The sequence below is a fragment of the Erinaceus europaeus genome, chromosome 4, assembly GCF_950295315.1.
Source record: "Erinaceus europaeus chromosome 4, mEriEur2.1, whole genome shotgun sequence".
Taxonomy (NCBI): Eukaryota; Metazoa; Chordata; class Mammalia; order Eulipotyphla; family Erinaceidae; genus Erinaceus; species Erinaceus europaeus.
Window position 1 is genome coordinate 47,061,294 of NC_080165.1, and position 25,634 is coordinate 47,086,927.

The following is a 25,634-nucleotide window of genomic DNA, read 5'->3' on the forward strand; positions in this document are numbered from 1 at the left end:
TCCTTAAGAAGCTGCCTTTGTCTCTGATTTTAATTATTTATGAGATCTTTTTCCTTCTACCTAGTATTTCTCAAGAACTAAATATTTTTGCAGTAAGATCTATTTTTTAATGTTTATTTATTCCTTTTGTTGTCCTTGTTTTTATTGTTGTAGTTATTGTTGTTTTTGATGTCATTGTTGGATAGGACATTGAGAAATGGAGAGAGGAGGGGAAGACAGAGAGGGGGAGAGAAAGATAGACACCTGCAGACCTGCTTCACCGCTTGTGAAGCGACTCCCCTGCAGGTAGGGAGCTGGGGACTCGAACCGGGATCCTTCTGCCCGTCCTTGTGCTTTGCACCACCTGCACTTAACCCAATGCACTACCACCCAACTCCTAGTAAGATCTAATTTTTAAGAAAGCTTCTGGAGATACTTTACTGCTATGTTTTTAAAAATATTTTATTTATTTATTAATGAGAAACATAGGAGGAGAAAGAAAAAGAACCAGACATCACTCTGGCACATGTGCTGCTGGAAATTGAACTCAGGACCTTATGTTTGAGAGTCCAATGCTTTATCCACTTAGCCATCTCCTGGACCACTGCTTTATAGTTATGCATGTGTGTGTTTCTATAACTAATATGACATAGTGTGTAAAATTATTAACAATGACACAATCCAGAGTAATACTACCTCAAGTTTCTCATTTTTCACCAGAACTGAACTTGACTTATTCTAGGGGCCAAAAATACATGGTATGCATGTCAGGGGGAAGGTTGGGAAAATTGAGTGAACTTGCCCTGCTATAAGTCATCATTTCCTGTCACTTCCCTGAAGCTGGAGAACAACAGAAATAGGGTTGATGGATTTTTAGGGCCATTATCAATGCTTTCTGGACACTCATAGCTCAGTGGTTTTCAACTGGGAACAATTTTGCTTTCCCTGCAAATATTTGGCCATCTCCAAAGACATTTGTGATTAGAAGACAAGGATGCTATCCAGTACTTTTCATATGCAAGGCAGTCCCACCACAAAGAATCATCCCATTCAAAATATCAATTGTGTCCCATGTCCAGTGGAGTAGCAATTACAGAAGCCAGACCTTCCACCTTCTGTACCCCATAGTGATCCTGGGTCCATGCTCCCAGAGGGATAAAGAATAGGAAAGATATCAGGGGATGGGATGGGATATGGAGTTCTGGTGGTGGGAATTGTGTGGAATTGTACCTCTCTTATCTTATGGTCCTGTCAATATTTCCATTTTATAAATTATATATATATATTATATATAATATATATATACATCAATAGTGCCAAGATTTAAAAGCACTGCCCAAAAGAGATAAGGAACACCTTTGGAGATAAGGAAACAGCATAATGGTTATGCAAAAGACTTCCATGCTGGAGGTAGCAGAAGTTACAGGTTCAGTCCAAAGCTCTGTCATAAACTAGAGCTGAGCAGTGCTCTGTTGTCTCACTTCCTATTATCTTTCTCTCTGTAGCTCTTTCATTAAAATCGATAAATGAATACTAAAAGAAAATCGTCTCTGATTTTTTAAAATTATTCTCCACAGTTTTATAAAACAATTGATTCTCCTATACCTTTCTCCTTCTTTCTTTCCTTGCTTTCTTCCATTTATTTATTTATTTATTTATTTATTTATTTATTTATTTATTTATTTTCTTCAGGGTTATGACTGGGGCTCAGTGCCAGCACTTTGAATCTACTTCTCCTAGGGTCATTTAAAAAAATTTTTGTTTCCATTTTATTGGATAGGACAGAGAGAAATTGAGAGGGGAGGGGAAGATAGGGAGAGAAGAAGAGAGGGGCACCTGCAGACCTGCTTCAGTGCTTGTGAAGCCACCCCCTTACAGGTGGGAAGCTGGTGACTGGAACCTAGATCCTTGTGTGGTTCCTTGCGCTTAACCCAGTGTGCCCAACCTAATCCTTCCTTCTTTTTACCAGAACACTACTCAGTTCTGGTTTATGGTGCTATGGAAAATTTGGGACCTCATAGTCTCAGGCATGAAAATCTTTTTGTATGACCACTATTCTATCTTCCATACTCTCTCCTGTATATTTTAATTCCTGTTTTATTGAGTAATACTTGATATATATTGCTCTAAGTTTAAATCATGCTGCATGATGGTTTGGCTTACATGTCCTATGAAATTACAACTATGATAGTTTAATTATCTAACAATGTTAATTATAAGTTCACTTGTAAAAGATAAATTTATGATGCTCAGTCCCCATTCTCTTAGAAAATATGTGACAAAAGTATTTTAGGGAAGAAATTTTATAATGTTTGTTTTTGTCCTTGAATTGTAATTTTCAGTCAATATGCCCCTCAGTGATTTCTCTTTTTTTTTTTGCTTGTTTGTTTTGGGGGGGATTTCTCTTTGAATAACATATTTCAAACTTTAGGAAACGAATTGCGGTGGGATAAAAGGCCTTTCCTGATCACTCCATTTCACTTCACTACCAACAAAAATCTTAGACATAAAAATGAAAGTTTTATAATTTTTGTCACAATGATTTAATCTTTAAAAATGCATTGGATTGAATTCTAACTTTCATTATACACAACCAATCAAACCAAATAAATTACATATATAAATAGCTATTAAGCATCAAAAATAAAAATTTTATTATGGTGCAGATTTATTGAGATTGTCTCAGTCTGGGTGAGCTGGTTTATAAGGGTATTAATTAATATAGCACAAGTATATTGCTTATTCATCCTATTGTTAAATTTAGCATGAGATTTTGTGGTTAGTCTGGGGCCCAGACTTCTGAAAACTTCATCTTAACATAGATTTCCATGATCACTAAAGCAGAAAAAAAAGGACATGTGGCAAATAATACAGTATCTCTAAGTCTATATTTAGAAATACATGGGAGCAGAAATCTGCTACCCCCAAAATATATCTTTGGCAAAAGACTGATTTCATACAGGAGGCTTTTAGATTTGGGTGGAAGCTAACTCCCAAACAAAACACATTCACATATACAGAGGAGATTTTCCCTGTAAGGTGTCTTCCCAAATGAGAAGATTTAATCCCCCTCTCAATAGAGAATCCAGAATTTAAATCTTAGATGGGAACTTAAGTCTATATGCCACTAGTGTACTCTTTTGATAGCCTTCCCTTCAAGTAGATCCCCCACACACACACACACCCCAGTTGATATGTATTAACTTAGCTAGTTAAGATGGTGTCTAGGACCATATGGCGATTGACTCAGAATTTCTGGTCTCTTGCATGTGTACATGAGGTATGCTAATACCACTTTTCTCTTTACTTCTCTTATCAATCTATATAATTCTTGCTTGAATAGTTGTGCAGCCTCTGTGTCCCAGTGGATTTCTCTCCCCTCCCCACAGAAATGATGCCTATCACCTCCATTTTATACCTCATTAACCAATGCACATTGCATAGCCACATCTGACTTCAAATGTAGCTGGAGAGTACAAACCTTACACATAGACCAACAGAATGATTAGAATTCACATGAAGCTTTGCATAGGTAAATGTGGTTTCTTTTCACTTCAGTTAGTTTTTTTTCTTTAATAGAGTATTAATTCCATGTCTATTATTGTACTTCCCTCTAGAGATAGCTCACCTTTAAGTAAAGTGTACACTTTATCATGTAAAGACTTTCTGGTCCAACCCCCCCCCCCGCCCCCATGGCACTAGGGACAGTTTTAAAAACAGTGGGTCAGTATTCTCTCTTTGTCTCTCTCTCTCCCTCTCTCATACCCTCTCTCTCTCCTCCTCACTCCCTCACTGTCTGAAATTAAAGGAATGAACTGCCTGAAGTGGAAGAATGAACTTTCCCAAAACACACGAATATTTTAAAGTGCACCAAGAGGTTTCACATCCTAGGACAATGCAACAGACAGAATGGGAGGGGTCCTGTCTTCTTATTGCATCTTCACAGGGCATAGAGAGAAAGTACTAGTCTTTTCCTCTTTCAGAAAGATACTCATTTCTTCATGAGGACTTCAGTCATATGATTTTGTTTAATCCTAGTTACCTCCCAAAGGACTCACCTCCAAATATCATATTGAAGGTAAAAGTTTCAATATTTGAATTTTTAAACAACACGTTCATTCCACAACATCCTTTAACAATTGTTCATGATAACAGAATATTAGGAATCCACTATTACTCATGTCTATTTCAAAAACTAAGCATTCAATCACTTCACTCATCTTTTTTATTTTTTATTTTATTTATTTATTTTGCCTCTAGGGTTATTTGCCTGCACCACAAATCCACTGCTCCTGGAGGCTATTTTTTCCCTTTTGTTGCTCTTGTTGTTTTATCGTTGTTGTGGTTATTATTATTGTTGTTATTAATGTTATTGTTGGATAGGACAGAGAGAAATAGAGAGAGGAGGGTGAGACAGAAAGAGGAGAGAAAGAGACCTGCTTCACTGCCTGTGAAGCGACTCCCCTGCAAATGGGGAGCCGGGGACTTGAACCGGGAACCATAAACCGGTCTTTGCGCTTTGCGCCAGGTACACTTAACCCGCTGTGCTACTGCCCGACCCCCTTCACTCATATTTTTAAGATCAAATGGCTCCTGATTAGGAATGCCTTCACAATGATGACTGAGCTGCTTAGAATAAACAGAGTCTAAATGTTTTAAGCACAAGAGAATGAAAGTAGCTGTTTTGGTGGTCCAGGGGGTGGCACAGTGCATAAAGAGTTAGATCTTCAGCAATACATGTGTCAGAGTAACACTCTGGTTCTCTTCCCTCCCCCCTCATTAATAAATAACTTTTAAATAGAAAGTTTAACCTCCTCAACACCAAAGAGGTTTGAGATTATTTATCACTGCATTTTGGACATTACTGTGACTTCTTTATATAGCAGTCTTCCAATTTATTGATGGTTTCAGTGTTGTCAGGCTAATAATACTAGCCAGCATCTCATTTTCTTGATCATTACAATAAACAGGACACAGGTAGTAAGAGTGATACTAAATGCATTTTAAATGTGGTGCTTATGTAAAGTGCAAGATCACTGAGCGATTTAAGTCAAATTTTAATTTTACATCTTTTTAGAGAGAGAAGTAAACACTGCTTCACCATCCTGGATTTCCCCTGGTGCTATTCTTAGTACTCTCTTGTGGTGCCTGGAATAAAGTCCCAGGTCTGGTGCTTGTTAAGGTAAGTGGTCTATTTGCTGAGCCACCTCCCAAGTCTCCAAATACATTTTTAAATGAAAAAAAAAAAATCTTCTTTGGTGTATTACACCAAAGTCAAAGACTCTGGAGTTGGGGGGGGGGTTTGGGTTTCAGGTCCTGGAACATGATGGCAGAAGAGGACCTAGTGGGGGTTGAATTGTTATGTGGAAAACTGAGAAATATTGCACATGTACAAACTACTGCATTTTACTATGGATTTTAAATCAATAACCCCTAATAAGGAAAATTTAAAATGAAAAAAATCTTGTACAATTTTTCACATGTGGTACAATTATTCTCACTTTCATTGGTATATTTTATGTAAGGCTGCAATAATGGTGTGTTGCTGTTGTATTAGCCCATTTCTCTACTAATTCTCATTTACTGTGCTATCAGTTCATATATACTCTATGTTAGTATGTCTAAAATGTTTGATTTACTATCTTGTTTATTCTTTGGTCCTCAAATATAGTAATTAAAAAGAAAAAAAAACCTTTGTAGGATTTTTCTTGGGTATAATAAATGGGAAGTTGACTACATTGCAGGTTATTTAAGTACATAAAAACCATGGCAACAGAATAAGCAAAGGGGGAAAGACTGCTTAGCCATGACAGTGCAGAGCCATGAGTCCATAAGCTTAGTGTTCAGATACATGTATTCAGGTCCTGGGAGAAGCAGCATGACAGGTCCTGGGGAGAAGGTTAGCAGTAGCAGGAACACAGCTGAACAGGAAAAGAGCCAAAAAAAAAAAAAAAAAAGAAAGAAAGAAAAGAAAAAGGCCAAACTGTTGCCAGGTGCTTGCTTAAATAGTCTCTGTACCCCCAAATCCCTTGTGAGTTTATATGCATGTCTGTCCTATGCTCTTGACGTCATGCTGATGTTAGCCATGTGCTAAGTACATTCATGTCCCAACACTAAACAATCAGTAACATCCTTGGGAAAGTATTGTGGGCTGAACAATGAACTCTAAGAGTTTGTATGTTATAATCCTAACCCCCAGATTCTCATAATTTGAATTTACATGGAAATAGGGTCATTGTAGATGGAATTAATTTATCACATGTAAATTTAGATCAAGTCATACTAGAGTACCCTCAGTCCCTAATAAGACAACCTAATAAGTCCCTAATAAGACAGAGACATCTCAGAGAGAGACAAAGAATTGTGGTTGTGTGATCAAAAGCCAAGAAATGAAAAAGATTGCTGATGGGCCATTAGAAGTCAGAAAGAGACAGAAAGGATGACACCACCCCTACTCCCCATCCCCGCAGGTTTGAGAGAGGAAGTATGTGTGTGTGTGGGGGGGGGTGTAGGTGTGTATCTCTGCTGAATTTCTAATCTTCCAGAACTGTGAAAGAATAATACTTTTTTCCCAAAGCTGAGACAATGTTTATATATGGTTTCACCTCTCCTGAGTTGTTTCTTCCTTCAGTGAGACACTGCAGCACCCGAGCTTCCTCTGGAAGCTACTGCATTTTACTATCAACTGAAAAACAATAACCCCCAATAAAGAAATTTTTAAAAAGCAAAAAAAAAAAAAAAAGAATCTTGGGGACCGGGTGGTGGCACGCCTGGTTAAGTGCACAAGTTACAGTGCAGAAGGACGCAAGTTCAAGCCCCTGGTCCCCACCTGCAAGGGGAAGCTTCCCGAGTGGTGAAGGAGGGCTGCAGGTGTCTCTTTGTCTTATTCCATATCTCCCCTCCTCCTCTCTCAATTTCTCGTTCTCTATCTAATAATAAAGAAAAATATTTTTTTAAAAAAAGAAAAAGTCTTGTACAATTTGTCCACATTTGGTACAATTATTCTTACTTTTATTTTTACATTTTTCACTCTTTTATGTCAGACCACAATAATGGTGCCCTAGCACCTTCCATGTTGTATTGGGACATGCACCCTAACAGGTGAGCTATCTCTCTGGCCCTAAACTGTTGTTGTTTTAACCCACCCAGTTTGTGATACTCTGCTAAGGCAACACTAAAGAACAGGAACAGAGCTTCCATTATTTATCCAACATCAATCAGTAATGAGTAAATGGCAAGTGTATATAGCTACCCAAAAGATGTATGGAAATCCCACCCCCGGGGCTTGTAAATATGGTCCATTTTATTGGGAAATGTGGTATTTGCTGGTAAAATTTGTTGGAATTAATTTATTTGTGTGAATTTTGGTCTTATACAACTAATGAATTTGTCAAAAGCAGACACAAGGAGAACCACAAACTTGTTGGAAGAAGACGTAAAAGGTGAATCACAGGGGAGACTGGAAGCCACTGATTCTGGAGCTCAGGATTTTAACCAGTACTCCATACTATCAATGAACAGTTTCTGTTATTTTATAACAGAGCATTCCCACATTTCCAATCTTTCCTAATTTCCATTTTCAAGTGGTTCAGAGGGAGTCATAAAGATAAATAGTTTTTAGCAACTTTGAGAACTTTTTGAATGTAGAGACTAGATATCTGTACTTTGTTATATTTTAGCATTTAGTGTATCAGAGTTGTGTATTATAGAAACCTAATAAATTTTAAGCTTTTAAATCCAGTTTACTAATCAGTCTTACTGTTTATTTATAAACACATCAAACTAAAAGATAATTTATAAAGACCTGTAAAGACTTAAGAAGGGGGGGTAGGGAGTCGGGCGGTAGCGCAGCGGGTTAAGCGCAGGTGGCGCCAAGCGCAAGGACCTGCATAAGGATCCCGGTTGCAGCCCCCGGCTCCCCACCTGCAGGGGAGTCGCTTCACAGGAGGTGAAGCAGGTCTGCAGGTGTCTATCTTTCTCTCCCCCTCCCTGTCTTCCCCTCCTCTCTCCATTTCTCTCTGTCCTATCCAACAACAATGGCATCGATAATAACTACAACAATAAAACAACAAAGGGCAACAAAAGGGAATAAAAAATAAATAAAAATAAAATAAAAAAAAGAAGGGGGGGTAAGGGGGGAAAGGGCCATGGCGCACCAGGTTAAACGCACATAGTATGAAGCACAAGGACACACACAAGAATCCCGATTTGAGCCCCTGGCTCCTCACCCGCAGGGGCATTGCTTCACAAAGCAGGTCTACAAATGTCTATCTTTCTCTCCCCTTCTCTATCTTCCCCTCCTTTCACAACTCTCTCTGTCCTGTCAAAAAAATTAAAATTAAAATTAAAAAATGGCCACAGGAGCAGTGTGTTTGTAGTGCCAGTACCCAGCCCCAGTTATAACCCTGGAGGCAAAAACAAACAAACAAAAAACCACTTAGAGTCAGAATTTGAAAACTGCCATTTCTAAAACCTGTATTATGGCCTACCCAACTAGGGAAAGATAGAAACAGGCTGAGAGTATGGATCAACCTGTCAATGCTCATGTCTAGCAGAGAAGCAATTACAGAAGCCAGAACTCCTACCTTCTGCACCAAAGAGAGAATTTTGGTCAATACTCAGAGAGGGGGAGAAATGTTAGAAGATGACCAGAAGGTTCTGAAAGCCAATTCCATCAGGACCCAGAAAGAGAAGAGAAAAAAAAGGAAGAACATTCAGAAGTAGTAATAGGTATAGGTGTGACTTAGAAAGGAAGAGAAGGGGAGCCGGGCGGTAACATGAGGATCCCGGTTCGAGCCCCCGGCTCCCCACCTGCAGGGTAGTTGCTTCACAGGCAGTGAAGCAGATCTGCAGGTGTCTGTCTTTCTCTCCTCCTCTCTGTCTTCCCCTCCTCTCTCCATTTCTCTCTGTCCTATCCAACAACGACGACATCAACTACAACAACAATAAAAAGACAACAAGGACAACAAAAGGGAAGATAAATAAAATTACAAAAAAAAAAAAAATAAAATAAAATAAAAAAGAAATTAAAAAAAAAAAGAAAGGAAGAGAAGGTAGGACCATAGGGAAAAAAAATGGGCAAAAATTTTAAAATATAGATCGTTAGCAAAATAATAGTCAACCCATATCTGTGACCTTGGAAGAACTACTACAGTTTTTAATTGAGAGAATAGGGACACAGATCTCTAGTGGTGGGGCTAATGTGAAATTATATCCCTTATTACATTATGGTTTTGTAAATCAATAACAAAATTTTTAGAATAATGTAGCAGAAGGAAAATTTTGTAGAATGAAAAATAAATCTGGGTTATCATTTTCATTAAAGAAATCACAGAATTAGGGGGCCAGGTGGTGGCACACCTGGTTGAGCGTACATGTTATAATGTGCAAGGACCCAGGTTCGAGTCCCCAATCCCCACCTGCAGGGGGAAAGCTTCACAAGTGGTGAAGCAGTGCTGCTGGTGTCTCTCTGTCTCTCCTCCTCTCTATCCCCCACTTCCCTCTTGATTTCTGGCTGTCTCTATCCAATGAATAAATAAAGATAATAAAAAAATAAATTACAGAATTAGTATAATTTATAAAATAACAATTATATTAACAGTAAAGCATGGTTTAGTGATTAAAGACAGCAACAACTGTATTACGGGAAAGAAGAGAATGTTCACCAGTTAGAACACAAGGATGCTCCATTTTTATGGAGATATGTTCATTTCCCAGTCATGTAAATTACAGGCTTTCCCAGTAGAGCCAGCACTCACACACTTTCACGCTTGGCCTAATCAAGCAGAACCAAGAAGGAAGAGAGATAGTGTTGCTCAGTAGATGGGGGCGGGGGACCAAAAGGAACATTTAGACAGAAGATGGCAAATTTCAAAGAGGGCTTTTGAAAGAATACTGAAAGCATTCGTCAAAAAGATGAGTACCATATTTTTTTCTAGGTAGCCATATCTGATATACATAAAAGTGTCATGACATTCCCCTGGAGGTGGGAAAGCAGTAAGGATAACTCTATGGAATTTTCAATTTTTAGACTGGTTAAGAGAAGAAGCGTTGAGCTCATATTTTCCCACTCTGTGAAATTACCCTGAGATACAGGGTACTTTCAAGTACTACTATCAAGACTACTATTAAGACTTCTTTTTTTTCTTTTCTTTTTTTTTTTAAGACTTCTTTTTTTTTTTTTTCCTTTTTTCTTTTTAGAGACTAAGAGGCAGAGTGAAAGAGGGTAGAGGTAGATAGCATAATGGTTATGTAAAGAGACAAGGAAAATCTCCTGCCTGAGGCTCCAACATCTCTGGTTCCATCCACACCACCATAAACCAGAGCTGAGTAGTGTTCTAGTAAGAAAAAAAAAAAGAAAAGAAAAGAAAGAAAAAAGAGAGTTAAAGGGACCATAGCACTAAATTCCATCGATGTAGACGGGCCCAGACTTCTGAGTCACATACATGGCAAAGCAGCACACTGCTCAAGCGAACTATTTCACTAAAACTCTCTTCTGACCAGAGACTTAACTCCTCCTCCTCCCCCAGGCAAGGAGGAGTTGATGAGACAGCTTCCTGAGACTGCTGTGAGAAACCACTTAGATTTCAGTTACTGATTTTTATGCTTCAGTTTCAAGAGAGACGGAATGCAAAACATTGTCCCACCACCCATAGAGTTTCCTTCGTTGATTTCTTTTTTTTTCTTAATTTCTTTATTGGGAGAATTAATGGTTTACAGTTGACAGTAAAATACAATCATTTGTACATGTGTAACATTTCCCAGTTTTCCACATAACAATTCAGCCCCCACTTGGTCTTTCTCTGCCATCATGTTCCAGGACCTGAACCCACCCCCTCCCCACCCCCACTCCAGAATCTTACTTTGGTGCGATACACCAGCTGCTGATTTCTTATGTTGCTGGGGATGGAGCCCCGGAGTCCAGGCATACAAGACAATTATTCTGCTGTGGAGCCACATCCCTAAATTTCTCCTTTACACTTTAAATGCTGCCTTGTAGACTTCCCCCAATCATTCAAGAAAGGAACAGGATTTCATGTTTACCCTCTAGCCCACAGTTGCTATAGAAATAAACCTATCTCCTCTAAGTAGTTTACCTAGCAGTGAGGGCTACTTTTCTGAGTGGGAATTATGGTTTAGTCGGGGTTTATTGTCTCTGGGCCTCTATTTTGCATCATGGGGACATATTTGCAGTGAAGTGCCTCTGTCCTTAAGGTGAAGAGCAAACAGAGGCACAGAGAGGGGCAGGGTGTAATTAAGAAAATTCATAGGCGCCAGCTTATCTGGGTAAGAGGCAGTTATTTCTCTTCCTTCCTTTTTAATTCCTTTACACAGAACTGGTGTCCTGGCAGGAAAGATTATGTTGGGTTGGCCACACCCATATGTCAGAGTACTTAGAAGAGAACTGAACTTTTGATAACTGCAGCAACGTGTTAGAGGAATATGGACTATGGTGGAAGTCATCAGGGCTAATCTCAATTACACTAATTCTAAGTCCTTTGATCTGGTGGCTTCCCAGTCATCAAGATCATTAAAAGGTCCTTAGACCACTTTAAAACAAACTTAGTTAATCCTTGCCTTGATGACTGAACATTTTCCTTTCTACCTTGTTACAGCTCTTAGGGTGGTCCAGGTTACATGGCTGAAATTTACATGCATGTTGGAATATATGTCCCTCACAATGAGAATATTGGGCTGAGCTTTGCTTAAGAGAAATGTCCTAGCAAGAAAATTCCCTAGTGACATGCTATCACTGGAGCAGTTTTTGTTGTAGTAATACATTACCTTCCTGCAGTGAAAAATCTTGGGCTATCCAGGGACTACAACTTTTATAACTAAGACATGGACCAAGAAGATCTAAAACCATTTATAGAGAAGTGGGAGGGGTGGGTGGTGTCTATGTGCTGGTTGGATTGGTTTTCCTGAGGTATAGCAGACATAAACAGGGCAAAGCATGTGAGAAGCTACTGTCTGGAAAGAGACAGCCAGCTACAAGCATGTTAGATTTTGTCCATTTTAGATTTTGTCCATTTTAGATTTTGTCTCGTCTTTGTCCAAGTACACTGTCTGTTGTTTTCATTGCCTTGTACAGAGAAGACAGAGGAGCTACTGAAAACCCACCAAAGTATACTTGTGAACAGATGGAGGAAGTAACCTGTTGAAACTCAGGCAGTCTTTCTGTTTGAGGTTTTGTTTTATGAACTGGAGACAGGCTGGATAAGGAAAGAGTAAAGAGGCCAAAGTTGATGTTCTTCTGTGGGGAGGTGACTTCAACAGGTGCATTATCACAAATTTTACCCTTTTAAGTATCATTGATTTGATTTTTTCAGAAACAATTTTTTTCTGGAGTATTTATAAAATTTTTAATGAGAGAAATAGAGGAGACTAGAGCACTAGTCAGCTATCTTATGATGATACGAAGGATTGAACCTTTGACTTTGGAGTTTCAGGCATGAGACTCTTGCATAGCCACTATGCTAGCTCCCCAGCCCATTTATTTATTTATTTATTCATTCATTCATTTATTTTGAGTTTTAAGTATCTGCTATAGGTCCAACAACCTAAAGTAAATCTAACAGTCTGTTTTAATACTAGGAAAAACTTCAGAATAGTTCACCTTATAAACATGCATCTAGGGGCCAGGTGGCAGGGAACACACTATACTGCAAAAGGATCAGGGTTTAAGCCTCCAGATCTTACCTGCAGGGTGAAAGCTTCAAGAGCTATGAAACAGGGCTATAGGTGTCTCTCTGTGTCTTTCCCTATCTTCCCCTTCTCTTTGAATTTATCTGTCTCTATCCAATAAATAAATAAATAAATAATAAAAACCTTTAAAAACATGTATCTAAATCGAGTGCACTAATATGCATGTTCAATTTTAATGAAAAGGCTATCAAATAGACAAAATTCCAAATATACAGATACTGTAACACAAAAATATGCACACTAGTTTTCTGATTCTTTTCCATACTTAATTATAAATCACCTTAATTTGAAAAGCACATATTAATTCAAAGAACATAGTTGTTCACAATGGTAGGTACTGTTTCATTCTCTGAAGGGCAGCTGTGTTAACATACTCTGCCATATGTTAAGGGAGTACTTGAGGAAGATGGGTTCTGAAATGAGAGCAGCCTAGTTTACAGGGATATAGAGGTTACACAGTCTCCTATGCCAAATATGAACAGACTGGGCCCAAGGTCAGATAGATGGGGTTTATAGTTAGTGGTATTTATATACTTTTCCCATATTTGGGAACTATCCTCTTATCTGACCCAGCTTTCTAGTCCTGTTTCCAAATCTGACAGCATCTCCCAGACAATACCTTTAGCCCACCTGCATGTTAGCTGTTGGGCTCAGGTTAAAATTAGTAAAGTCATGGGCCCCTTGGAGTATACCTAAGATAGGCTTCCTAGCTTTTTCTAAAATGGAGACCCCAAATCTCATCTGCTATATTCTTACCTTTAGGTTCCTGATTATTAAGCAATTTGTTCTGCTTTATAACTTAATGCTTTTCAGCCACCAAGTCGCAGATGTTACCATTACACCAATCTGACTTGGCAGATGACCTCACCAATGTGTCCTGAAATCCCACTTCCCCAGAGCCCTACCCTACTAGGGAAAGATAGAAACAGATTGGATGGTATGGATCGACCTGCCAACACCCATGTTCAGTGGAGAAACAGTTATAGAAGCCAAATCTTCTATTTTCTTTATCCCATAATGATCCTGGGTCCATGCTCCCAGAAGGATAAAGAATAGGAGAGCTTCTCAACTGAGGTGTCCAACAAATGAGTGGATGGGCAAGTTGTGGTCTATAAACACAAAGGAATACTACTCAGCTATTAAAAATGGTGATTTCAATGTTTTCAGCCCATCTTGGATGGAGACTGAAGAAATTATGTTAATTAAGATAAGTCAGAAACAGAAGGATGAATATGGAATGAGCTTACTCACAAGCAGAAGTTAAAAGACAAGATCAGAAGAGAAAACACTAAGCAGAACTTGGACTGGAGTTGGTGTATTGCACCAAAGTAAAAGACTCTGGGGTGGGGTGGCAGGGGTTCAGGTCCTGGAACATGATGGCAGAGGACTTAGTGGGGGTTGTATTGTTATGGGAAAAACTGGGACATGTTATGCATGTACAAACTATTGTGTTTACTGTCAAATGTAAAACATTAGTCCCCCAATAAATTAAAAAAAAAGAATAGGAGAGTTTCCAATGGAGGGGATGGAATATGGAATTCTGGTGGTAGGAATTGTACCTCTCTTATCCTATAGTCTTGTAGATTATTATTAAATTAATAATAATAAAAGAAAATATTTGTTCTACATGTTAACTGATGTTCTCCACTGAAAGTCATTTAATCATGAAAATTGTTTAAATTTTCATTTGTGATCCTGATAGAATAAGCTTGTTCTTGTTATTCCATAACAGAAAGAAGATAGTGGTCACTAACTTCCTCCCTCTGTCTGGATTTAAGTTATTCACGTGATTTAGTTTTCTTGTCTTCTCTGAGAGGAGCAGGCAGGAGCCTGCAGTTTCCATCTTCATTAATAAAAATAAGATAGTTGACCTTCTTCTCCCCTCTGTATTCCTGAAGAACTTTGAACTTGATAGTTTCCAACTTTAAAGCTCTTTAAGATTCATGAGACCAGGAGTCAGGCAGTAGCTCTGCAGATTAAGTGCATGTGGTGCAAAGCACAAGGACCAGTGTAAGGATCCGAGTTCGAGCCCCCTGCTCCCCACCTGCAGGGGAGTCGCTTCACAGGCGGTGAAGCAGGTCTGCAGGTATCTACCTTTCTCTCCCCCTCTCTGTCTTCCCCTCCTCTTGCCATTTCTCTCTGTCCTTTCAACAAGAACACCAATAATAACTACAACAATAAAACAAGGACAACAAAAGGGAATAAATAAATAAATATAAAAAATTTTTAAAAAGATTCATGAGACCTATCTTCCTTATATTTTCTTTTTCACTTACATTTTAGCTCATTATTAATTAATGCATTTAAAATTTTATTCTTTATATTCTCTTAAATAATCCTTTTAGAATTTAACATTACATACTATTAAGGTTTGTATTTTGTGTGATCTATACTGTCTCAGGATGACATATTATGAAGCTGGCCTAGTAATATTCTTTTTATATTAGAAAATACCTTTTAACTGATATATTTACATTTTTACTCTTCTTTGATATAACAAATGGCAGTAGCTACAAGAAAAGGGGTGAACAAAATGCATTCTATCCTACTCACCTATTTATAGCTTCTAGAAAACTTTCCAGTCTTAATATCACTATAGATACTTCATGGCACTCTAAATTACATACACATATACATACATACATACCTATATATATGTTAAACAGTATAGTTATTATTTTCTTTTTGAAGTTAAAATAATCAACTTTGGTAGGTGAGGAGCTCTTTTTATATGACTCAGTTAGTATTTTTTATATGACTCATTATTTTAAAACTGTGTTTTTTTTTTGTCACAGGCTGCTCCAGATCTGTCTGTACATTTTTTTTTGCCATTTAATGCTATTTATTTATTTATCTTTCTGTCCGTACTTTCTACCCTAGAAAAGGAATAAATCATATGCTAACAAACAAAAATTTAACTGAGTAAATCTGAAAATCTAATAAGTTTTATTACATGACTCATGAAATAGACTATCTCATGTTGTTTGTGGATACTTTGAGAGGTTGTACTACTTGGAAAATTTTTATAGTGAGAGTGACAAAGAGGACTTTAATAAGAGTCTAGAAGGTGGTATTGTGGAGAAAGTATTGGACTTTCAAGCATCAGATCCTAAGACTGATCCCTGGCAGCACAGGTACCAGACTGATCCTCTGGTTCTTCTTGTTTTTCTTCTTCGATTGCTCTCAATAATAACTAAATTAAATGGTATTTCAAAAAGAGAAAAAGAAAAGTTTACTGGAGTAAAGGTGGAGGGCAGGTGATGATAAAGTCATTGACTGAACTGTGGTATATCCTCTGGTACAATTTGTAGTAAAGTAGTTGCACTTCCTGTTTGAGATCTGTAATTGTCTCCTATTTGGGGTAACTGGAGTTTCCTATTTCAGTCATTGTTTGGGAGTGATAGAGAGTGAGAGCTCCCTCTACTGGTCTCCTAGAGTCAAGTTTTCTTTTATTAATTTTGACTAAGAGGATCCTGAAAAGGATCCTTTTAGCATAGAACTTTTACAGTTGAGATTCTAATTACAATTTTACATAGTGAAACAACTTTTTAGGTGAACTACTTGCATAGAGAGTTAGATAAATCATATGTAAATAAGATTTTAATATTAAATATAATTAGTAATAGCATGAATATGCACATAGTTATATTTTCACAATTCTACTTAAATGATTGGTTTTAGAATATTATCCTAAGAATATTTACTCCTGGTTCACTTCCTAAAAAAGTCCCAAAACCTAGATATAGACCAGATCTCATAAGATAGAGCATATGTTCACATGTATCCATAAATTAGGACAAAATATATGCCTGAAAGCAAAAACACATAATAGTCTGTAGTGAGTCAGAATCAAGTTAATAATGAAATAGTTTACACTTAGACTTAGAGACCCTCCTCCTCATCTAATTCCTATTACAGTTCTCTCACTCACTCCAAAGCTAACCTCATCAAAAACTGCAAAAGCTGAATAAGGGCAAGAGACTGGCATACTTTAACAATGACTCTTTAGTCACTATCAGGCCACCCCATCATCTGGGGCCCTAAGTGGGGAGTCTTGAGATTCCCAAACAGATATGATGGGCCTAGTCCTCGAATCAATCCCTCTTTCCATTGTTACCAGTCATTCCTATCAGGAACAACACAATAGACCCCTTTGTGGGCTCCCATAGGACCTTGCCCTCAACTTGGCCCTCAACTTGGATCAACAATGGTAGAGAATGTTCCATTCTCTGAAAGGAGGCTGGACAACATACTGTATGCTACACCTGAGGAAGATGGGTCCTGATATTGGGGCAGCTTGGAATGTTCATACTCATGACCACAGAATGTGAGCTCAGATCTACAGGGATGCAGAGGTTACATAGGCTCCTAAGCTGAATATAGGTCCCAGATGCCCAGATCACATCAAATCAATGGGGTTTACAATCAACAATATTTATACACCTTTCCCATGTTTGGGAGCTATTCTCTTCCCTGATCCAGCTTTCTGGTCCTTCTACCAGCCATGACATCATCTCCCCAGACAATAATTAGGATCCACCTGCATATCAGATTTCAGGCTCAGGCCAAAAAACAAAACAAAACAAAACAACAACAAAACACTAGTATAGCCACAGGCCCTTTGAATATAACTAAAGCATGCTCTTAGCTATCTACAAAACAGAGACCCCCCCCCCCAATTCTTCACCTACACTATTCCAGCCTTTAGGTCCATGATTGGTCAACAATTTGTTTGGCTTTGTATGTTAACTCTCTTGTAAACCAACAGGTTCCAGATGCTAGCATGATGCCAACCAGAATTCCCTGGACAGATAACCCCACCAATGTGTCATGGAGCTCTGCTTCCCCAGAGCCCTTCCCCACTAGGGAAAGAGAAAGACAGGCTGGGAGTATGGATCAACCTGTCAACACCCATGTTCAGTGGGGAAGCAATTACAGAAGCCAGACTTTCTACCTTCTGCATCCCACAAGGACCTTGGGTTCATACTCCCAGAGGGTTAAAGAATAGGATAGCTATCAGGGGAGGGGATGGGAATCAGAGTTCTGGTGGTGGGAATTGTGTGAAGTGGTACCCCTCTTATCCTATCGTTTAGTCAATGTTTCCTTTTTATAAATAAAAAAATAAAAAAGAAGCCAGTAAAGTATAGAATGAGATTTATATAGTGCTAATAAAAATAACTCAATATATAAAAAAGAATATTTACTCCTGAATAAATATTATTTTTTATTTGTTTTGCAAACAATATAAGAAAATAGTTGCAAATGATAACACAACAACAAAATTACTGGCTAAAGTTTAACACTTTTTATGCAGCTCTTGGTCTTTAAAATGTATCCAATAAAAGAAGTTCAAATAGATTATTTTATTTTACCTACACAAGCACTCATTTTTCCCCCTTTCGTTGCCCTTATTGTTTAACATTGTTGTGGTTATTGATGTCATTGTTGTTGGACAGGACAGACAGAAATAGAGAGAGGAAGGAAAGACAGAGAGGGGGAGGGAAAGACAGACACCTGCAGAACTGCTTCACACTTGTGAAGTGATTCCCCTACAGGTAGGGAGCTGGGGTCTCGAACTGGAGTCTTTACACTGCTCCTTGTGCTTTGTGCCACGTGCACTTAACCCGCTGCACCACTGCCTAACTCCCATAAGCACTCATTTTTAAAGGCTCTAAGATTGGGAGCAGGGCAGTAGCGTACCTCATAGAGTACACATGTTACCATGCACAAGGACCTGGCTTCAAGCCCCAGTCTCTACCTGGGTTCAAGCCCCCAGTCTTTACCTGCAGGGCTGCAGGGGAGAAGCTTCATAACAGGTAAAGCAGTGCTGTGTGTGTCTCTTTCTCTTTCCCTCTCTATCTTCCCTATCTCCCTCAACTTCCCTCTGCCTCTATCAAAAATATATCATTCTTAAAAGAAGAAGAAAGAAGAAGAGCAGAACAAGGCTCTATAATTATTTATTTATCTGAGGAGAGGTTTAATTCAGTTATTTAGTTTCCTTTTTCATATGAGGGCATTGACATTATAAATGCTGATAGTTCTATCACCAAAGAAGTGGAGCTTTCTGACTACTAGGATGCTAGTCTTTTCATTGCTGGGAGGGCCAGCCCCAGCAGGTAATTAGGGCAACCTGGAGGAGGAGGGGCATCGACGAAGAATGAGGAAGAATGAGAGATGAGTGAGTTGATGCTGAATCAAGCTCAAGCAGACATCTTTGTCATACTTAAGCAGAGCTTTATTTTTATATTCTCATAAGGCTTAGATCATTAAAACAAAAATCAACAAGGATAGATTATTAAAACAAAAATCACCAAGGCTTTGGTCACTAATACAAAAATCACCAAGGCTTTGATTATTAAAACAAAAATCACCAAGTAAGACCAGCACAGGTAGGGAACACCTTCTGCTTTGTGGAACATTCACATTCCAGGGGCACTTTTCTCCCTAGAGATCACATCACAGTTTCTATGTTTTCTGTTATTCCTGTACCTGTGTGCTAGGCAGATGTCCTATTGGTTAAGATTAATATTCTACCTGTATGTTTATGCCATTGTCTTGCCTCTATGCATCAGAAGCCAATGGTTCTTAGAAAGTTCAAGCTTGTCATGTTTCTAGGGGCCTTAAACAAATTGAGCAGCCCATTTTTCATAAAATCTGTTCCATTGTTTGATCAAGGAGTTTTGTTTTGTTCCTTACTGAGAAGGCACCAAGGTGGTGCTGACCTGGCCAGCCTCTCCATAAAGCTAAGCACTCTAGCTGGAATCCATCTTCTGTGCCTGCTCACTATGTGACCTAGGTTCTCGTGTACTATTCCTGCATAAGGAAGTGGGAGCACAGTGGTGGGTGGTAGATTAAAAGGCCCATCGTATCTAGGCAGGTACCACAACTTTCCATTTATTAATTATGCTATGTCAGGTGGCCCCTTCACTGTGGGAACCACCAATCTTTCTCTATATTTTAGGAAGAATACTAAAGGAAGTGTTGTAGACAAAGGGAAAAACAATTTTTCCTATTGGAGCCTCCTGAAAAATTCTGCATTACTGATATTGCTTGTTCCATTATGATGAATCTTACAGAGTACAGTGCAGGTTTTGTCATTACTTTTGTTATTGGTCAGGCTCTGAGCCTGGCCATAGGTAAATATTATTAAGACCACTCAGAACTTAATCCCAAGCCCTATACATGGCAAAAGGCAAGATGGTTTCAGTTTGGCCTAGAGAGTCCAGCCGTGCTGAACTTCCTGCAAAGCTAGTACAGTGTCAAGCAGCTTGCATGGTAGTGCCTGTGGCATTTCATGCTAGTGGTTACTAGCTACTGAATGAGAAAGTAATCGTCCCCTGCCCCTCCTCTCTCTCTCTTTTTCCCTCTCTCTCTCCACGCACGCTCACTCACTCACACGCACACGCACACACACCACACACACACACACCTACCTATATATTTTCTCTTCCATTTTCTCTTCTTTGCACTTAGAGAAATGTTCTAGAATCACATTTATTATTAATCCAGATCAGTAGGAAATAGAATTCCTGTAGTAGTCACCCATTCTTGGTCCTTTGTTATGACAACACTAAACAAAACAACACAGGTATGCAAAAGAGGTCATTTGAAAATCTCAGTAAATTTTACCAGTGGGAACATATTTTTCTTCTCTTTCTTAATCTGTCCTACAGACTGTAATCAGAACATATTGGCATGTATATATATATATATATATATATATATATATATAGTCTTTATTTTATTGGATAGAGACAGCCAGAAATCAAGAGGAAAGGAAGTGATAGAGAGGGAGAGAGACAGAGACACCTGCAGCACTGCTTCACCACTTGCAAAGCTTTTCCCCTGCAGGTGGGGACAAGGGGTTCGAACCTGGGACCTTGAGCATTGTAATAGTGCTCTCAACCAGGTGTGCCACCACCCGGCCCCTCGGTATATCACTGTGTAATTTTACTAATAAAGTACAGAGCAACATTATAGAAAGAACTAGAGTTCCATTCATTCACTGTGGAACTCATCCCAGTGTTACTTTAAATATTTTTACTTTTATAATCTCTTTAAATTTTTTTGAAGTATTTTTGTTTATTAGAGACATCCAGAAATTGAGAAGGTAGGGGAGATAGAGAAGGAGAGAGACACCTGCTGCCTTGCTTCAGCACTCATGAAGCTTTCTCCCTGCGGGTGGGGACCGGGGACTCAAACCCGGGTCCTCGAGCATTATGACATGTGTGGTCAACCAGGTGCAACACCACCTGACCCCTTTACTTTCATAGTCTCCATCCCCAGAAATGCATTTCAATATCTAGTTGCAACTGGAATTAGAAAGCCAACTTTTCTTAAAAATGAAAAATACCTAAATACTAAATATCCACAGATTTGTGCTAAACTTATCACACTAGTGCTATTTTTAGTTTCTCTTAAAACATATAAGCATCAGAATTTCAACATTACAACTCAACAAGTTTAAGTGCACGTATATATCACAACTTAAAAAGATCTATTTATAAATGTCCACTCAATGTGCATATTATTGTTAAAATGCTTAAATGGAAGACTCGCAGATGACTCAGTGTTGGAGTTGGTGTTCCCATTTATGAGACCCTGGAACTGAGATCCCCAAAGGGACAGCACCAAGGACAAAAATAAATAGAACTCTACTTTATAGTTCCTGTTTATTAAACATTTTGTCCTGTCTGTTTTCCATCTCACTGAATTTCAGGGCCCAAGTTCCAGAAGCTACTATGATCCCATCCTGACATCTTTGGGCAGATGATCTTACTTCTCCTGTAATGGAATAGAGTTCTCCACACAGAGATCACAATATTCCACACCAAGTCAGGTGGTTGAGTATGAATTTTATTTAAGCCTATTCAGCTGAGGGACCAGCCCAGGAAAGACTCATGCAGGAGCTACCCAAGGAATGAACGCCTAAGCACATTCACAAGCATCTTTTTATACTTTTGGCAGCATATGCCAGCACTGGTTACAGACAATATTTTGCACAGTTATCGGGACTTGGCTTGTTTACTGGAAATCTAACAACTGGGGGGCTTTTAGGTTTGCACCACATCATGGTGCAAAAACAACTTGTTTTCCCAGAAACAAATGTCCTGCCTTACTGAAAGTGGCGAGGTTTACAGAAGCGGAAAGTTAGCACTGTTCTTACTCTAGGTCTGGTAAATTTTTAACCCTTCTACTGTTCTGGTGCCAGACTACCATCTGGGTTGGTCTCTGAACTATGCTAGCAATTTCTTGATTTTACCTGTACCCATTTTTATCCCTCACAGTCCAAAGCCTTACCCCACCAGGGAGAGGGGGTATGGATTCACCTGCCAACACCCATATACAGTGGAGAAACAATTACAAAAGTCAAAATCCCACCTTATGCAACCCCAGAAGAATTTTGGTCCATACTCCCAGAGGGATAAACAACATGGAAGTTTCCATTGAAGGGGGTGGGACAAAGAACTCTGGTGGTGGGAATTATATGGAATCACAGCCCTTTTACAATCTTTTAAATCAATATTAAATCAATAATAAAAATAAATAATAAAATGAATGGAACTCTATGGACAGTGAAACAGTACTTTGTCCTGTCTCTCCCTCCTCCTCTCTCAGATCTCTCTGTCTCTCCATCTCTCTCACTTGCTCTCACTTCTGAAAAATGACAGAATAAAAAACTCAAACTGGGAAAGCAGCTTAGTGCTATTGTACACATACAAGCCCCTTGCTTCATTTCCCATCTATCACTAAAAATAAGAGAAGATAAAAATCTCAAAACCTGGGGAGCTGGGCGGTAGTGCAGAGGGTTAAGCATAGGTGTCACAAAGCACAAGGACTGGCATAAGGATCCAGATTCGAGCCCCCGGCTCCCCACCTGCAGGGGAGTCCCTTCACAAGCGGTCAAGCAGGTCTGCAGGTGTCTTTCTCTCCCCCTCTGTCTTCCCCTCCTCTCTCCATTTCTGTCCTATCCAACAATGACAACATCAATAACAACAACAATAACTACAATAATAAGACAACAAGGGCAACAAAAGGGAATAAATAAATATTTTAAAAAATTCTCAAAACCTCTGTCAGAGATACAGCTTTTTAGTGTATGTCTGGTGTTTTCTGAAAAGTTGATGGAGGGAGAAGAGAGAGTCAAACTTGAGCTGGTGGGAAATTAGGTGCTGGATGTTGGAGGAGGGCAGTTTGAAGCCTTAAACAAAAAAGCTACAAAGACTTAAGTCACTTGTTTCCTACTTTTAGTTTGGCCAAGGGTCTAGTCTCTGTATCTATTTTCTCTTAAGACTTTCATTGCATGAGTCAAATACTGTCACCTTCATGTCTATAACATTTCTTTCTCCCTTGTTGCCCTGGAAACAGCTCCTCTAATCCAACCAGGAGGATTATATTGATTTTTCTGCTTTCTTTCAGCCTTCTTTAAAAATAAAGCCCATAAAATCACATGAAAATTATCCTAAGAATCTTTCTTTAAAAATTTGGAACATTTACAAATCCTATTTTTATTCACCTTCTCTTTAATAATGAAACAAACTTTCCCTTTTTGTGCAGTTTCCTCTATTTTGGAGTAAGTGGGAATTACTGTGTTAAACATAAAACCCAGCTTTGAACTCTGGTCCCTCAGGCACTGGGTAAAGTTTTGGTGCTGTGATATGTCTTCCTCTCTCTCTTTCTGTCTCCTGTCTGAAAAAGTTGATCCAGATCAGTGAAGCTTCAGTCATATCCCATTTTAAAAGAGGAAATGGAAAATTCCTCTAAAATGTGCTTGGTTAATAAAAAGTGCTATATCCATCTCCACTGTGAATTGAGCGCACCTGCACACACAGATGTTGGGTGCAGTAGCACACCTGTCCCCAGTTCCTGCTGTTCCTTTCATGAAGACACACCCTTAGTTCTTCTGTGCTTAGGGGTAGAGGTGGGACACAGGATGTCTCAACTCTGTTCAGGAGAGATTATTGTACCCAAGGCTGAGCTATTTGGACCCAGAGTCAGTGTGGATTCAAAAACATTCTCTTTAGGGAGTCGGGCCGTAGCGCAGCGGGTTAAACACAGGTGACGCAAAGCACAAGGACTGGCATAAGGATCCCGGTTCAAGTCCCCGGTTTCCCACTTGCAGGGGAGTTGCTTCACAAGTGGTGAAGTAGGTCTGCCCGGTGTCTATCTTTCTTTCCTTTCTGTCTTCCCCTCCTCTCTCCATTTCTCTCTGTCCTATCCAACAAGGACAACAACAATAATAACTACAACAATAAAACAACAAGGACAACAAAAGGGAATAAATAAATATTTTTTAAAAATTTCTTTCTCTCTGGGTCCTTATACCCAAACCAGAAAACTGCCACTTTGCAGTCTTTTAGCACTAGCAATCTCAACGTTTTTTTTAAGTTACCACTTTTTCCTCTCCCTTTTCTGCATACTCTATATCTTCTGGCTCCAGGGATAGAGAAGCAGCCATTTACATTAGCACCCTAACCTTTGTGTTATTTTTAGTTCATCTAGTTCTTTGTGTCTTAATATCTGCTTAAGAGGGCAGGGAAGTGGGGAAGGATGTCATAAGGGCAAGGAAAGAAATGCATACAAAAGGCATATAATTTCAAAATTCCAAATAGGTTTTTATAAATTAGATTAAAGGAGGGAGAAATGGCATAAAGGATATGCAAAAAGATTTTAATGCCCAAGGCACCAGAGGTCCCAGATTCAACCCTAGTGCCACAATATACCAGAATTGAACAGTGCTCTGGTAAAAAAAAAAAAAAAAAAGGCAAAACAAAACAAAAATAATAACAAATTAGATTACTTTCAAACACAAAAAATGTAGACAAACTATTAGTTCTGTTTGTTTATTTTTCTGTGAAAAAACTGTGTCTCAGAGACCAAACGGACTTACTCAAAGTCATCTAGTTAGCAGTAGAGGCACTATCTCATTTCTGCCACCATGTTTTCAGGCTGGTGTTACTTCCAGAACAATGCACTAACTCTTATGTAAGAGCTTTATCACTGTATTAAAAGTTTCTAATCAACCATAAATAACTTGTACTGACTTGTAGGATATTAATGATAATGTTACCAACCTTACTACCAGTCCAGGAATAACTCACATACCTCCAAATTAAACCTGATACTACTCAGATAATTCATAAAGAAATATTTCATGGTCGTTCCAGGTAGTTGGCTATTTGTCACCATGTTGAAGAAGCAGCTGAGTGGAAAGGCTCCCTCTAGGTCAATGTGTAATAAAGTAATAAATCATTAACCAATCAAGCTGTGTCACTCCTGGCTGAGAAACCGCTACTAAAACTCAATTTTTTGAGCTGACTGACAGAAAATGCCAAGGGTGCGTATCCTTAGCACACAATAGAAGCAATTTCATTTTACATAGCCTTTTATCACTATTTCTTCCTGGTGTTGAATGTCAAATGCCTCTTTCAACTAGATTAAATCTTTGTGTGTCACATCCTGTGTAGATACCTGGTTTCTGGAAGAAACTAAAAATAGGGTTCAAATAGCCAGACTTCTAACAGGCTATTTGGATTTCCATTTGCCCTGGAAAAAGGAAGCTGAGGGCTAGTATACTGTATTCACCACTAGAGGGCACTTTGACACTTGCTATCAGACCCACAGGGTTTGTTTTGTTTTGTTGTTGTTTTTAATTTTTAAATATTTATTTATTTTTCTCTTTTGTTGCTCTTTATTTTTATTGTTGTTGTAGCTATTATTGTTGTTATTGATGTCGTCACTGTTAGATAGGACAGAGAGAAATGGAGAGAGGAGGGGAAGACAGACAGAGAGAGAGAGAGAGAGAGAGAGAAAGACACCTGCAGACATGCTTCACCGCTTGTGAAGCCACCCCCCTGCAGGTGGGGAACCTGGGCTCGAATCTGGATTCTTGCACCACGTGCGCTTAACCCGCTGCACTACCGCAGACTCCCAGGGTTTTGCTTCTTTTG